The 16534-nt window shown below is 36.2% G+C and overlaps 1 long non-coding RNA gene across 1 annotated transcript in view; it reads right to left on the bottom strand.

Annotated features, from left to right (window-relative positions):
- The window catches only part of LOC135290850 (uncharacterized), a 34020-nt gene that overhangs the window by 16893 nt on the left and 593 nt on the right, over nt 1-16534 (bottom strand). The gene's annotated exons all lie outside the window — the stretch shown is intronic.

Below are 16534 nucleotides of genomic sequence, written 5' to 3' on the forward strand. Positions count from 1 at the left end.
TTTACTAGCCACAGTAAATTACATTTTTTTAGTTTCTATAAGTTCTAGAAAGAAACTCAGGTATCTCTTATTCATCTGTCCACTTGACAGTGTTAATGGACAAGGGGAAATGGGTGTTATGCTATGTGCAGTGGGCACATCTGTTCCAGTAACTAAATTATGGTCTACACAGTAAATAAGGTGATCTGAACAAGATGCACCATCTGTGTTTCTTACAGCTTATGTCTTTATTTTTTTATTGCACTCTATGTGCCCTAAAAAGTAAGATTTTTTTTCTCTTCAGGAAATATCTCGCTTGTGTAGATTGTAAACATAGCAACAATCAATTAAAATTGTGTCAATTGCATCTCTTTGTATATTGCATCTCTTTGCATAGTTAGGGGAAAACGAAACCTTTCTTCAAAAACTCATTTTGAAGAATTTAAAGGGGAGAAACATAGCAAAGAGATGCTTCGTAATTAATAAGATAAATCTGGGTTTCTGTATCAAATGTTAGACCTTATAATTCTAACCATGGGGTTATAGTCTTGAAAGGATTTTTGATCATTGCTGAAAGTAGGGTAAGTATGAAACAATAAACATTTTTACATACTTGAATAATTTTTGGGTTGATCAGTTCAATGAATTCTTTCTATAGCCAGTTGCACTGTTGTCTCACTCTCTGTCAGAAAGATTTATCTGAATCTTAAAGAAAATATTTATTATCAAATAAGTTGACTGCTATATGAACAAATGTCCACTTTTACTATATATCTCTGCTAATAAGACAAATCCTTCCTGAAATCAAAAAGAAGATAATGTCCACATGGATGACTAACCCAGATGGTTTAAAAGTATAAGAAATGGCCATGCAATGTAGGTAAGGAAAATTAAAGAAAAGGCAAACCAACAAACCAAAAAAAAAAACCCAACAGAACCCAAATAACCAAAAGTGTTTTGCAAAACCTGGCTAAAGTGGATTACTAAAACAACTGTAATGTAAATACCTAAATTTGGATATGATAACGGGGCAAGTGAGAGAGTGGGATGACAGCACTAAAGAGTAACAATCTCAGACAGAAAGGAAAGTGGAAAAGAATATATAAAGCGACACAAATTATCTAATCAGTGGTCCCTGTTTAGAAGTCATGCACCTGACCAACGCATTTTGAAGGACAAGCTCTTTGTTTACAGTGTAGTCACGTACAACTTCCCTCTTGAGTAACAGGAGCATGGGATTTCTTAATTCTCTGGCATTTTGATAACATAGCATAGCATAAGTGGAGCTACAATTCCATTTCTTCCTTCTTCCCTGTAACCTTTACTGTGAGTGCATGTACTTTTACTGGACAGAAAAAAACAATTAATATTTATATTCTTCACATAAAAAACTTCTATAACATAGAAATATTTAATATTTGTTTTGTCCTGGATTAGGGTAAATCTGGGAGAAAACCTCCAAAAGGAGGCCCCCCCAGAAAGCAAACCCACATGGCCCCTCCCCCCTACTGGTTCGGGAAGGATTCCTCCGAGAGAAGTGGAAAGAACCTGTTTATTTAACAGGCAAAACACCCCCAGCACACAAAATGAACAATACCAGATGACAACACTCTTTCACTGATCTGAAATGATGACAAATTCAGAAAGTCTTTTCTGGGAGTGGTCGCTCTGTTGTCGCTCCCTCTGGCGCTGGGGATAGCTGCTGCTGCAGCCACAAGATGCAAACTCACAGTGTTTCCCAGGACCCAGTCCAGAGCAGGTTTGGATGGTTCCAAAAAGGGAAAGGAAAAAACAGTCCAGGGAAAAATTTGGACTGCTTAGCTAAACTAACTAATAAGCAGAAGCAAAAAGCAAAAGCAAAGCAGGAGCATAGAAGAAGCAAGAGCAAAGCAAAAAGTCAAAAAGCAAAAGCTGCACTACGTACTACCCCGTCTCTCTGTCCTGCCAGCTGTGGGGGAGCAGGCTGATAACAAACCAAAACAAACCTTGCTCTTCAGAGCCAGTCTTGAAGGCGCAGAATGTAATATCCAGCATTAACAAAACACACAACTGGGGATATAAGCATCATAACCTCATCCCACGACATGTATATAGAAAATAATTAGACTCCGGCACCCTTTTTAAAGGCTTTCTTATTTTTTGATTATTTGTGTACCATTTTTTTTAACCTAGTTCAATGTTTCCTCACAGTTTATTTACAATGTTCTTTTTACACGTGTTTAATTTCTTTGGCGTAAGTTTGACCAGCACTAAGATATGGTGTCCAAATACAGTACTGTAATTCCAGCCCTGCTATATTGAATAAGATAAACAAAAAGAGAAGGGAAAAAGAAAAGAATGAACTGTCGGGGTTTTGTTTGCATCCCCTTAAAAGAATAGTGTTCTGTAAATATTATGTCTTTGCTTAGCCTCCTTGGGCTACTGCCTCCTAGAGACTTCCCATCATAAGTTTTGCTTTCTGTTTTTGGGCCTTCTCTGACAATAATCAGAGTTTTTCAGTATATATATATATATATATTTAATAAAAATATATATATTTAAAAAAAATAAAATAAATATTTAATTCTGCAACACCACCAGAAAAATGCCTTCAGACTTTGATCTACTATGACTCTTATTCCTGGCTCTTTAAATACACTTCTTTAGTGCTTTTCTACTCAGTTGTTCTCATTTTTGTCTTGTGAATTTGGATTCTCTTCTGAAATCTGTTTTGCATTTGTCTTAAAGTCACTTCTTCACTTTTAATCTCAGTTCACTTCTTGAGTGGAAAGCAAAGTGCATACTGGTGGGATCCCATGAAATAACCTTCTTTGTACTCAGCCTTTGAAAATTACTTGTTGACTAATTTTTTAATTAATTCCACTATTTCATCATGATTTCTCCCTGTCTGTGTAGAAAAAATGTGTTCAGTGTCTTATTAATTCAAGATATACCAGATCTACCCTTAGCTGGGTTCATAGTTTAGACATTAGTGGGGTTTATTGCAAGACTTTGTGATACACTGGAAGCGACATTTCTTTTCTTGAAAATATGCAAAACCACCCATGGAATTATGCTTTTTTTTCTTCAAAGTGTATTGAATCCAGCTTGGGATATTTTAGTACTTTTACTTTATTGGAGTGAATATTAAAACAGTCAGGATGGATCAGTTAGTGCAGAGCTGGACCCTCAGTTAAAAAGGGGTAAGATTGCAGAAAAACTGGAGATTTGGATGTGCAGACAAGGAGAAAGAAGAGTGTTTAGGCTAACTTTCTCTCTGTCAGTACACAGTTCATTGTTCAGGACTATTGTGCAAGAAATTGGTAACCCATTTCCTTGGCTTCTTCTTGTGCATACAGGCGCACTGTGAACAGCCTGCGTCAACTTACCAGCCAGGTGAGGCAGAGTATCCTGATTGCTCAGGTGTGTTACTCCATTTAATGGGTAGCATATGACTGCTCTATTAGAATTGTATAATTAAGCAGTGTACACATAAGCAGCACATAGTTAAGCAACTTGACTGCAGAACTGTAAATGGGATTTTTTCTGGTCAAAATGAAATAAACACCTGCTGGGGAGATGTGACTTAATTGTATTGGGGTATTCTGTCCAAGGGTATCTTCAAAACTAAGTCCACTTAATATGTCTGTGATCAATTATACAATAATGTTTCTGTGTTGTGAAAAAAAGTCTACAGAAGTACAAGAAAACGGAGTTGGTTTATCTCATTATGAATGGTAACTTTGCATAGCACATCAGGGTCTTTGAGGAGGGGTTCATCTGATATTGCAGCAGTCAGAACTCACAGAAACAGAAGGCATGTCAGATTGCTAGGTTTGAGTATCTATGCCTTTCTTACTAAGAAGCCAAAATAATTTACACTGCCTCAGTTCAAGACAACCTCTCAGAGACTTGAGAAGGAATGTTCTCCTCACAGCACACCTTCCTTGGGTAAAAAACATACATTCCAGGAGGCTTTCTTAAAATTTGATTACCAAGTTGAATGTAATTAAAATTTTAAATATGTTCCATAGTAATAAGAATAGCACATGTACTGTGCAAACTTCAATACCTCAGTTTAACAACAATTTTACAACAATCATGTCATGTTGATGAAAGAGATGGTATTTTCACATTATGCTTTCAGTTCCTCATGGTCAAGGAATGCATGTGTTTCCTAGGAATACAATATTACATTATATATAATAATAATATAATGGCACTTTTATGAAGCAGTGGTGCTGATGCAGCCTGAGACATACAAATTGAAGCATAGATTTGAAGACCAAGTGAGGTTTTTGTCTCAGGCTTCAAAGGCTAGAATATGGAAAACTTAGATAAATAAAGCCAAGAATGCCACAAGTGTTATTTATGGTCTAAACTGTGGTGAAATATTTTGTACAACTAAGCATCATATGTTGGCACTTTAACTGTAGCTAGTTCTTATTATGCTGAGACAAAACATTGTTGTGGTCCTTTAATATCATTAGATGAAAGCGAGCGAGAAATGATACTCCACTTGATTCTTCCCACTCAAAAGTGTGGTTTCCTCTGTGTATTCCTCTTTTTGATTAAAAAGTTACAGGCAGGAGAAAACATAACCTACATCGACTCATTCTCAAAATTCTCTGTGTATTAGGTTTAAACACAGTCTGCAACAAATTTTATACAATTCATCAACAAAAAGTTTTAATATGAACTAAAGAATATGAAAGAAACTAAAGGATTGACTGAGTACAATTTGTGGAGGACATCTGTGTTTCCTGTTGCAGTTTGAAGTACATTACTTTCCCTGAGAAATAGATTATTATGTGTGCAAGAACAAGGTCAGGGAGGTATCATTATGATAGTACCTGACACTGTGCAACAAATAAATAACTTGTGGATGAGGAGTGAATTTTGAGCTTCCAGGAACCATGTCTAAATCATGCCTGGTGGTGCCAGTGAATATCTGAAAATCAACATGGAGATAATTTCTTCTGATGAAACCAGACTGGCATGATCTATTAAGGAATTTGAAAATATCAGAAAAATATTAATATTCACATTAATGAAATAAATTTTTTTTTTAAATTTTGGCTAAAGATGGCTTCTCTGAGTATTTTATGCATTGGCTTTTCACTGAAAGCCTCAATGAAATGTTGTTTCCTGGTTTTATCTGCCACCAATGCTGCACATAGAACTGCGATACTGAAAAGCCAGTGACCATCTCTCTGCTGCTCTCTTGAAGACTTGGGAATTTTATTTGTGATTGACTTTTTTTTCTTTACTATTTCCAGGCTCCATCTCAACTCAGGCTGATATTGTGACCTTTTCAGAACTCTTCCTTTGTCTATATTTAGCTCTGCTATGCTTCATTTGCATATGTTCACACACATTTTCAATGCTTCATAGTAAAAATAACTCTTACTGACTTCAGTAGGCTTAGATCCAATTTCACGATCTAAGATAAGATTTCAGTGATTCTGTATCATATATTAACATGTTTCAGTCACAAAATCCAATCTGGAGGTAGCTTTCCTCTGGTAATCCTGGACAGCATCTTGAAAATGGATTAAAATAATAGTCTAACATTATGGTGTACTGAGAAAGTCTTTAGAAACACTTTATTAAAACAGTAACTTGAGTTCATATGGCTTCTTTCTAAATGCATGGAAATGTATTAGTTTTGCATGGCCTGGTTTTTGGAAGGTGGGGGTGGGGGGGGCACAGTAGTTGTTTCTGTGAGAAGCTTCCAGTAGCTTCCACCATGTACAGCAGAGCCAATCCCTGATGGATTCACTCTGAAGATGGACATGCTGCTGGCAAAAACTGGGACAATTAAAGAGGTTGGTAACACCTCTGGGATAACATATTTAAGAAGAAAATCAAAACAAAGTCACGGGGTTCTTCTTCTAGTCAGAAAAGAGGAGGAGGTGAGAATATATGAAGGAAACATGTGGAGACACCAAGGTCAGTGGAGAAGGAGGGGGAGGAGCTGCTCCAGGTGCCGAAGCCAAGATTACTCTGCAGGTAAAGCAGAGGAATGTTGAAGCAGCTGTACCCCTGCAACTCATGGCTCCACAGGGAATGCTGAGATCCACTCACACCCATGGGGGAGGGGCCCATGCTGGAGCGGATTGATGCCTGGAGGAGCCTGTGATCCAGTGGAAGACCCAGTGGAGAGAGGGGCCTTGCTTCCAGGCTGGAGCAGCCTGTCCTTGGAGGAATGCACCCTATGGAAAGAGTGACCCAGGTCACAGCAGTTTTGGGAGCACTGTTTGACTGTGAGGGGAATTCACATTGCAGTAGTTTTGGGAGACCTGCTGCTTGTGAGAGTGGACCCCTGCTGGAGAAGTTCATGGAGAGTTGTCTTGCATGGGAGGGATCCCATGGCCTCGCAGGGGAAGGACCCCTCTCCTGGAGCAGAGGAAAAAAACCTTGGGTGATGAACTGACAAAAAACCCCCACGCCCTGTCTCCCTGTACTATTGGTGGGAAGGATGGAGGGGTTGGGGGAAAAGAATGTTTTAAGGGCTTATTTTACTTCTCATTATCCTTCTCAGATTCTGTTAGTAATAAATTCATTTTTCAACTCTAAGTTACGCCTGTTTTGCCCTTGGTGTGTTTTATCCTCTTTATTATCTCTTTATTTTATTTTTATTATCTCTTTTTTTTTATTTTTTTTCTCCTATACCCAGCTGTGGCAGGGAAAGGGAAGTGAGCGACTTTCTTGGCTGCCTAGCACTGAGCCAGTGTTAAGCCACAACAGGAACCCAAATCTGCATGCACAATTTTCCAGGCAAAATACAAGTGTGGAAAAGTGAAGCAATGCTTCACCTAGTGAAGTGATAGCTAGGCAAAGAGCAGTGGATTGAAAATATTTTCTTAAGCTCAGTGTCTGCTGTTACAAAGGAGTGTGTTTCACATTACATAGATCACAGACAGTATGCCACATACAGCATGTATATTTTTAATTGCTTTAAATCCATCTCCAACTGTATATATTATGAGAGCTTTTCATTTGTAAAGATATATATGCTAAATACCAAGACAAAACAAAAACTAAAACAAACAAGAAAGCAAAAAGTGGAAATAACCCCAAATCTTTGAAAGTAACCACAATAATTGTGTTATTTTGCTTTTCAGTTTGAGTAATTTTGAAATGGAAATATTTTATCTCAAATTTGAGATAATAATATTCTTTTCCTGAGCTACCTGAAGCTTTTAAACTGAGAGGTGGAAGAATTAGTAGAGCAAGGGTCCAGAGCAATATCTAAAGATAAGGCAATAAGAAACAAAAGGAAGTCTTTAACTGTGGTCTCCCTCCTCAGAGTAATGTAGAAATTCAGAGTTGATTTGTCAAGAATGAGTTGGAAGATATGGATTCACTCATTTCTGTTGAGGCATTTTAAAGCTTTACCAATGAGGCTATTGTAGCTGAGTCTAAAAACAACTCAGGATCAGAGTGCTGAAGATTAAACACTATACAAAAGTGTTTGTAAAAAATAAATTCCTCTTTTGGGAAAATAAAAAGAGAAAAAATTTAAGGTAGGTCTGAATCTCCATGCCATTATTTCTTCTTCTTTCCTTTAAAATAAAGAACATATTTATCAGTACAGTAATAAAAAAACAACATTGTAAAACCAAAGTTCTTCTTCTTCTAGCATCTTTGATTTTTAATTACCTTATTATATTTGGTTAGTACAAAACCTCATTATAATTGTGGTTAAGTTGTATTAAGGACCTCATGTTAGAGCCACTTATAACAATCTGTTAAATCTATATGTGAAATGACTTGTGAGTCATTTGTAACAAAGTGTTGTATTTACACAGAGAAGCGATACTGTGGATCTCCACTGGTTAGTATGGGCAGAAAGTATTGGGAATTAAAGGTAAATATCTAATACGTAGTTTTCACTATAAAAGAGACAACCGCCTCGTGGGCGGGGGAGAGTGCCTTTGGCTGTCTTGCTGCTCAGACCTCGGCTGGACAGACAGAAAAACTTTGTAGATAAGAAATAATAAACTCAACTGAAGACCTAAAAGCAAGAGTCCAGACTCCTTCTTCGAGAGCGCGGCCTACCCAGAACCACTTTTTCCCGTGCTGGGGCAGAGACAAGTAACAGCCGACCCCGGCATGCAGTACTATTATTTTTGAAGTAATACCCTTCTCTTTACTTCAGAATTCAGAATTACTTATCTTACTCTTCAGAATTGACCAAGAAGATGAGCCCTGCAGGAGTCCTTTTAATGCACTGGACCCATATATAGAAAACACAGAAATGGTAGAGAGAATTTCTGATTATCTGATGGAGTTTTAAAAATATATGTCCATCCATAATTTTGTTGAAGCAAAACCTGATCAGGTTTGAATCCTTGAAGGACAAATGACTGTATTGATTCAGTTACACTATTCAAAAACAATGTCCCTGAAAGAAAATGTCATTTTTTGTTTATTTTAAAAGAATGCATATTTTTGTCTAACCAGTTCCATAGAAGAATCTTCTACATGATGTAAGTAATTATTGATTTTTTATAAATTTCTTTTACCTCAAACTGCAGTGAATGTAATAACCACACTTGGGTTTTAAATCTCTTCAAATGTCACTGTAACAAGTGGTTTATAAACGATTTAATTTTAAACTATTTTAAACTATTTAATTTTAAACTATTTTAAACGATTTAATTTTAAAAATATAATTTTTTATTTCTGCTATTTGTTAAGTTGCATTTTAAATATACTTTTTCAAATGTCATGTTTTGTAAACCTCTAAGAAAACTTTAGTAAACTCACTTTTAATATTTCTAGCTAATATTTCCATCCTGTGACTGGCCTGATGGTTTCATTAGAACACGTTATGGGAGACATAAAGAAAAAAATATTAAATCTTGTTTCTGCAGGCCAAATAATCCCCAGGGACAAAATTGAATCATAGCTGTCAGAAATGTCACATTATGACTGAAAAGAGTAGGAAAATACTATTGTGTACTAGACTTAATCTTTTATGGGAGAGGAGCAGAGCAATTTTGCTCCTTAGTGAAAGCCTTTTTTCTGTAATGATTTGGCCTGGAATTAGGATGACAATCAACATATCCAAGGTCTTAAGAATGCTTTCATACTTTAAGTTGAAAAAATTTGAAACAACAATTACACTGTGCAAAGAGATTCTGAAGAATTCTGGATATTTGGGTAATTTTTTTGCAGAGGTGCAAGACTGAAGACTGCAATCTGCCATGCAAAATTATGTCTTTTTTAACAAATGTGTTTTATTATGCTCTTGAATTTTAAAACTATTGTGGCTTTACGAAAGCCTGGATTTCAGTTGGGGGGTGGAGGGTTGTTCTCTGTGGGGACCGGCGGAAGTCAATGAACTGGCTAATTCTGAAGGGCCACTCAGCTGGCTAAGATTGGGAACTGATACTTGGTTGGACCACTTGAAAGAGTTAAGCACACCCCCGTCCAAAAGCACATTCAGAAACAAAGGAAACCCAGGAAAACGCCCTCTTGCTTCCAGACTTTGGAGAGAGAAGTCCCCGCCTCCCCTCCCAGCGCAGTGGCCAGGCAGGGAAGGGGAGGCCATGGGGCCAGGCTGGGCCTTCCTTGGCTGCAGCTGCTAAAATCTTGCTGCTACTAAACCCTGTCCGCTGCCAGTCCAGGCTGAGCTGGGGTCCGCTGGGCCCCGGGAGCAGCCCCGGTCTGGGCTGGCTCAGCCAAGATTCTACCACCGCTGAGGTTCATCCACAACCTCCGGGCAGCGGGAGGCGAAGCGGTCAGCCCCTGATTCACTGCTGCTGTATTCTGGTCTGGCTGCTAAGATCCTAGCTGCTCCGGCCCACCAGCACAGCCGCCAAAGAAATCCTCTACCACAAACATCTCCAGCCACCTCCCAGCAGGGATCGTGTGACTATGTGCAAGTCCCAGGTAAGATCTTAACTCATTCAGTGCCCAAACAAAGTGTGTAGAACTTCAATCCTCCCTTGAGTGAGAGAAAAGGACAGGTGAGAGGAACAACATGAATACACCAAGGTCAATGAAGAAAGAGTCAAGTCCCAGATGGAAAGGATGAGGAGATGCCTTGATCTTGGGGCTGAAATCCTCTTGTAAAGCTATGGAGAAGATGTAATTGATACATAAGACTTTTTTCCACTGTACCTATTCAACAAAGTATGGGGAGATAGTGTTCAAATTGTAAATATGAGCAAAGGCCTCCATGATAAAATAAGCAGATGTTGAAGGGGTGTGATCCTATGAGAAGTTTGAACAGATAGATAGAAGAGTGATGAAGACCCTCTGCCACAGGGAACGAAGAAGATCTCTATTCTCAAAGATAATCTCAGTGACAGATAAGGAGAACATTTGCTCTTGAACAGCTAATCTTTAAAATAGTACCCTGTAAGCTGACACGGCCCATAAATGCAGCTATGGAAAAGCTGTGGTAAAAAAAAATGGGAGTAACTCCATGATTGCAGATTTTCTGTGCAGCTGCTATTCATGGAAATTAAAAACCATGAGAGAACTGTTTTCTCATAGAGAAGTCTCCATAAGTTGACAAGAGGCTATCCTCTCCCACGTGAACTAAATAGAGAATATTCTAGAGGTGATAAACTGATTGAATTGTTTCTGAACATTGTTAGTAGGAAGGAAAAAAAGTTGTAGGGGGGAGAATTGTTCTAAATAGTTTATTCTGATTCTTATTATTCCTTCTTTTAGTTACTGTTAATAAATTTTTATTTATATCCCTTTAAAGTTTTGAGCCTGCTTTGTCTTTCTCCTAATCCTATCTCACAGCAGAAAATTCATAGTGTATTCTAGTAGGTACACTGGTGTTTGGCCAGCACTGAAACCCACCACATTAGTTGGTGCATTGGCTGGGAAATCTCAAATTGGCGTACCAATACCGCTACAAAAACCAAGATTGCTCATGTTTTGAATTATCTGTTGTTGTTGCTTTGTGTTTGACTTCCTCCTTCCTTTTCTGTTCACTTGTAGAGAGTGAAAATAAAACTTCCACTGTTTTTATGAAAACAGAAAATTTTGTTTACTTAGGGTAATAAAAATCAAATGTAGACTCATTTAGAGAAATTTTGTCAAACAGTCATTCAGGCTAATATGTCCAATCAGTTAAAACCTGACTTCTCCCCTCCAAGCTATTTTTGTACTTCAATCACCAAATTACTTCCCATTTTGTGTTATTCAGAGATGACCACCAAATTTTAGCTTACATTTATCAAATTTTATTTTCCTACTTAAGGTTACTGGCTAAGGTTTTGTGGTTAAGACTGTAATTAGTGTTAGTATTAAAATTACTTTTGTACATTGTTAGAAACTGTATGAGTCGCAAATGTTAATATGAAGAAAACATGAAAGGTAATGCTCAATATTATCAATATTATTATAACTTTTATGACACTCTGTAGAGCTCAGTAGTCATTCACACATATAGATTTGTCTTGTGGTCAGAAGTGGTTTTGTGTCTCAAGTAGTTTCATATTTAATAGAACTCTCAGTTTCAGAGGAATTAATCAAACTACTTCTGAAATGGATACTTTCTCTAATATTTTAACACTGATACTGCATCTTTTCAGACTTTCATCGGAATATGTAATTTTTGTACTTATTTTTCCATGCTTCTCCTTTGGTGTTTCCTTGCTATTAATTTACTACTTCCTCTTATCATAGTGTTCTGAGACAGACAAAACAAAATCATAAATCCAAGATATCAAATTCTTCTTTGCTAGTCTAGCTTGAGACAAGTTGATTAGGCAATTTATATTTTCTTTGTTTCAAGCACAAAATTCTATTGTAGAATTAGCTTCCAGATAAATTAGTTCTCTTATGTAGATGTTACTTTTATGTTTATATCTTGAACTTCTGTGACTTGTGTGGTTTAAACTTAAGAGCCTAAATTAAGTTTACACATTTTAAATACATTTTTCTGTTGACATTATATCACTCTCCACTTACCCAATTCTGATAAAGAAAATAGTCACTATTCACAGGAAGCATGGTAAAAAATAAGATATAAAAGTTTTAACCATTTACGTGAAAGACATAATCAAGAGGTTTTCTGAATATTCAACACTCCTAATATCAGGGCATTTATCAATTTATGTATATTTTACCACTCCTTCTTACAAAAAAATGAACTGAGTATATAATTTATCCATAAAAAATTTAATGGTCAAATAATCATATTAGTTCAGATAGACATAAAATTATGACAGATGCAGAAGAATGCTAGTTGCATGCTGAGTTCTCAGTTCACACCAGTCTTTTTTTTGTTGAAACTCAGAAACAAATTACGTTCAAGGGAATTTACTGGCCCAAGTAGGAGTGAGAGGAAGTGAAAGCAAGAGAATGAAACTTGAATAGCGATGGAAAATTTGTGCACACTTAGCCACACTTTTTACAGAGGAAATTTTTGGTACAGTCTTTCTGAATAGTAAGTATAAAATAATCACTTCATATTTCTATCAGGAAAAAAAAGCTGAACCATTCTCTAAATTAAATCCTTGCTACCTTCTAGAAGAGGAAATGGGGGTTTTAAACTGAATCAAGTTAGGTGTACCTGGTCAATCTATATAAAACTTGATATGAGAGGATATATTTTTTACAGTATTTTATAACTGTACAATACACTCTTCTCTGATACTGGATATACTGTCATATACTATCAATTCAAGATAAGTGTTCTGCCTTTTCATTTAATACCTGTAATGTAAACACAGTGTAAAAGGATTTTAAAAAACCCCACCTTTGCTGAAAATATTCAAAACACCAAAAAACCCCAACCCTGTAGATTAAACAAATGAATAAAATTAATAAACTATTTTTGTTTAATAATGCTTAAAACAAAAATTTTCTGTTCAGACCTAAATTGCTCATGTATGTATTTTGTTTATATTTTCCCAATGTGTATGTTTATTGTTATCCTTTATATGTAATTTTTCATAGGATATCAATAAGAAAAACATCCATCACTTCTAAATATTAGGAGATTTTACTCTGTTTGTTCAAAGGCTGCATGAAATAGTGTGTTAAATCCCCTAAATGATACAGAAAAGTATAATGAGTTATTTTCTTGCTAAAGACAGTAAAGTTTCTGTTTCATTTCAGAAAGGATGGTAATTGGTTGCTTTTTAGCTGGAAGGTGAGGACACTTGTGGGTCTGAAAAAGTTTCAAAAGGCAAATTTTAAGTAATCATCAGAAGTGTTTTCAGCCAAGCTTCTCCATTTTGAAATCAAGTTGGAGATTCCATTTCAGTTTAATGTAATTCTGTATTTCTTTCTTTGGATGAGTTTATGTTTTTTCTACTGGTTCAGCATACTGATTTAATGATAATCCAGACTTTTGATGGAGGTGATTTTGGAGTTTTGGTGCTGAGTGGTCTTCAGCCATGAAGTAGAATAAAACAATCTTAATAGGAAAATAAACAATTTGTGCCATATGTCAATAGATCAGTAAGATGTAATTTTTTTAATCCTTAAACATAAGGTTTTAGGGAAAAAGCTTTATCTCTTTCAAAAATTTAAACTTAGGTGTAGCATAAGATAGAATAATACTTGAGAAAATAGCTTTTCTGTAAGACACTTGAGACATATTATTCATGTCTGTAAGGTGAAGCAAAAAAAGATCTGTTTTTAATTAGCAGATGAACATGTTTAAAACAACAGAACAGAAGGCCAGTAGTCACTGATTCATTTAAGCTGTCATGGTAGTTAGGATGTGCATAAGAATGGTCACGCTCTCTCTTTTTGGCATTATTTGGCTAGACAAAAATGTGAGGTGAAGGAAGAATATGCAGTTTTTTTCCCCGTTTTTCATTGAGATATAACTGCTGCCATTAACTGTAATCCCTGAACTTTTTCCTCCTAAATAAAATCAGGCAGACTTTTGAATTCTGAGTAATTTCCAACCCAATGATAAGAACAGTGTCTGTACTAATTACCAGTTATGCAAATGCAGAATTATTTTGGACTGTTATTACAGATGAACAGAGACATTAGCCTTAGTGAAACAGAAAAATTCCAATTACAAAAGAAACATGGTTAAAAGTATCAGCATGAAAGTAAAGCAAATGTTTCCAGGAGGTATTAGGGAACTACTCTTGAATTCACTAATGTGTCCAGAGTTCACTGGGTTTTCTTAGGGCAAACAGCATGACCAGCATCTAGGAGGTCAGAGTCCAGTCACAACTTTCACCTCTGTTTTATGGAGGTTACTCGGGCACCTGAGGCTGAGACAAATTACAGATGGAACCTAAAAAGCTGTGTGGAAAGGTAAATGTAGTTGGTGATAGAAGCATGTTCTCTGATGTTCAGTACGGTATCACCTCTCCAGAGCAACCATAGTCTTCTGTGTCATTCAAAACTCTGAAAACAGAGCACATTCTCATATTCAGAGATTAATGAGGACTTTGAACTAGTCTGTGCTGACACTGTCTCCCTTGGGAAGGACACTTTCACTATTGATAACACTGCCAAGAAATCAGTGGAATATATCCAGATGAAAGATGGGAATTTCTCTGAATATCTATTGCTGAACAAGAATGTTTGGTCAGCATTATACAATTTTTCTGCCACTTTTGTCCTCTAGTCGCTTCTAAACACATATTCAGCAAAACCTCTAGCCAGCATTTATGTTCAGTTGTCTTTGGATCCCAAATCGTAAACTGCAATAACATGTACAAAGTTATCAGGAGGCACCATACAAGTACCATACTTCCTTATTCCAGTCTTTGACTTCCTTGTATGAGGAGGGGCAGGCACTGATCTCTTCACTCTGTTGACCTCTGACAGGATCCAAGGTAATCGCCATAAGTTGGCTCAGGGAAGGTTTCCTTTGGATATCAAGAAAAGCTTCTTCCCCCAGAGTGTGTTTGGGCACTGGAGCAGGCTCCCCAGTGCAGAAGTCACAGCATCAAGCCTGTGCAAGAAGCACTTGTACAATACTCTCAGGCACACAATGCTGTGCAGAATCATGAGCTGGACTCAATGATCCTTCTGTATCTTCTTTAACTCAGCTGATTGGAATTGAGTGATTCCATATTATCCTTTCTTTGCTACATGTACCATTTTTTCTTTTTGTATTGCCTACTTCTAAGACCAAATATATTTGATGACCTGCAGAGCATAAAGCATCCCTTTCAAGAATAGCAGATATTAAAACTTTTAAAATAAGAACTTTCTCACAATCCACTCTAAATTTAGTAATAATTCATATGCAAATGAGATTTAGAAACATGAGGTTGAATTATCAGTCACTGAATAAGCACATTATACTTCCAGTGTTGTCAAGCATAGAGTATGGAGCAAGGGTCCAACCCTTACATAAAATTTGAAAACTACAGTCAAATTATTTCATATCAACTCTCAAACTAAACTTGTAGTAAGGCCTAATATTTTTAAACACTGAATGTGAATAAAAAAAAGAGAGGAAATATAGTAAAACTCAATAAACTTCACATGCTTTTTTTCCTAACAGAAGAATAATTATGGTTTGTAAAGTCTGCTGTGAAAGGAGAAAAAGTACACAGCCAAGCACATTCTTAAATAGCTACCAAAAGTTTTAACTTTCTCTTGTGAAAATCACTCAGCAAGAACAGCACATTTTCAAAGAGCTTTCATGCTATTTTTGATGTCTTAAGAAGTATAATAGGCACTTAATCTTCAGAATGCTCTTTGTTCGCAAATTAGTTTATAATAAACTGAAAGAGAAGTTAAAATTAGCTGAAATTTCCTCAAGACAGAGTTTATGTCTTCACAAACTGCCTAATGAAAGGATGTTTCCCATATTCTTAGATTATCTTTCACAGGAGTTCTAGAAATTAACTTTCAGAGGAAATAAATCCCACCTCATGCATTTCACACCTATTAACTTTTTGATGTTATAGATACAGCAACAAAGCCCAGACTGAAATCTTTCATTTCACCAAGTGATCAAAACCTCTATCTCTAAAGAGCTGATTTACCAACCTAATGAGTATAACAAAGGTTAAGCTTTTTCTGTATGGTGTGGGAACTCTAAAACTATGGGGAAAATCTAATTCAGTAATAACACTGTCCCTGCTGAAAACTTGTTTGAGAGACTTGTTAAAATTATTTTAAATTTCAAATTTTGACATAATTTATGAAATTAGCCTTGCATGTGTCTGTATAAATTTTGAATTTGTACTTACAGAAAATAAATGTGTATCCAGTAGGTTTTAAATTATAATTTCATGGTCATTACTTCAGATATTAGCTCACTGTTCTTGGGGCTGGGAGTTGTGGGAGTTAATATTTTCTGACTCTGCATCATCATTTTATTATTCTTACATCATTTATCCTCCTCTAATACGCTCAAGAAATTGAAGGATAACCTTTTTTGCTCTTTGTTGCAGCAGATATAGTCTAGAAACATGCTTAATTTGGAGTACAAATGCATTATGTGATAAGTTTTGTTAAATATTTAATTAATAATGAATTGCTAGATTCATGTTTTTGTGAGTTTGGGAATGGGATATAGAGATCGTATTCAATTGTAAATAAGTTAATAAATAAAAAATCTGAAGTCCTTATACTAAGATAAATTCCTCCCATCATTATAGTACAT

Source organism: Passer domesticus, chromosome Z (assembly GCF_036417665.1).
Source record: "Passer domesticus isolate bPasDom1 chromosome Z, bPasDom1.hap1, whole genome shotgun sequence".
In the NCBI taxonomy this organism is placed as follows: domain Eukaryota; kingdom Metazoa; phylum Chordata; class Aves; order Passeriformes; family Passeridae; genus Passer; species Passer domesticus.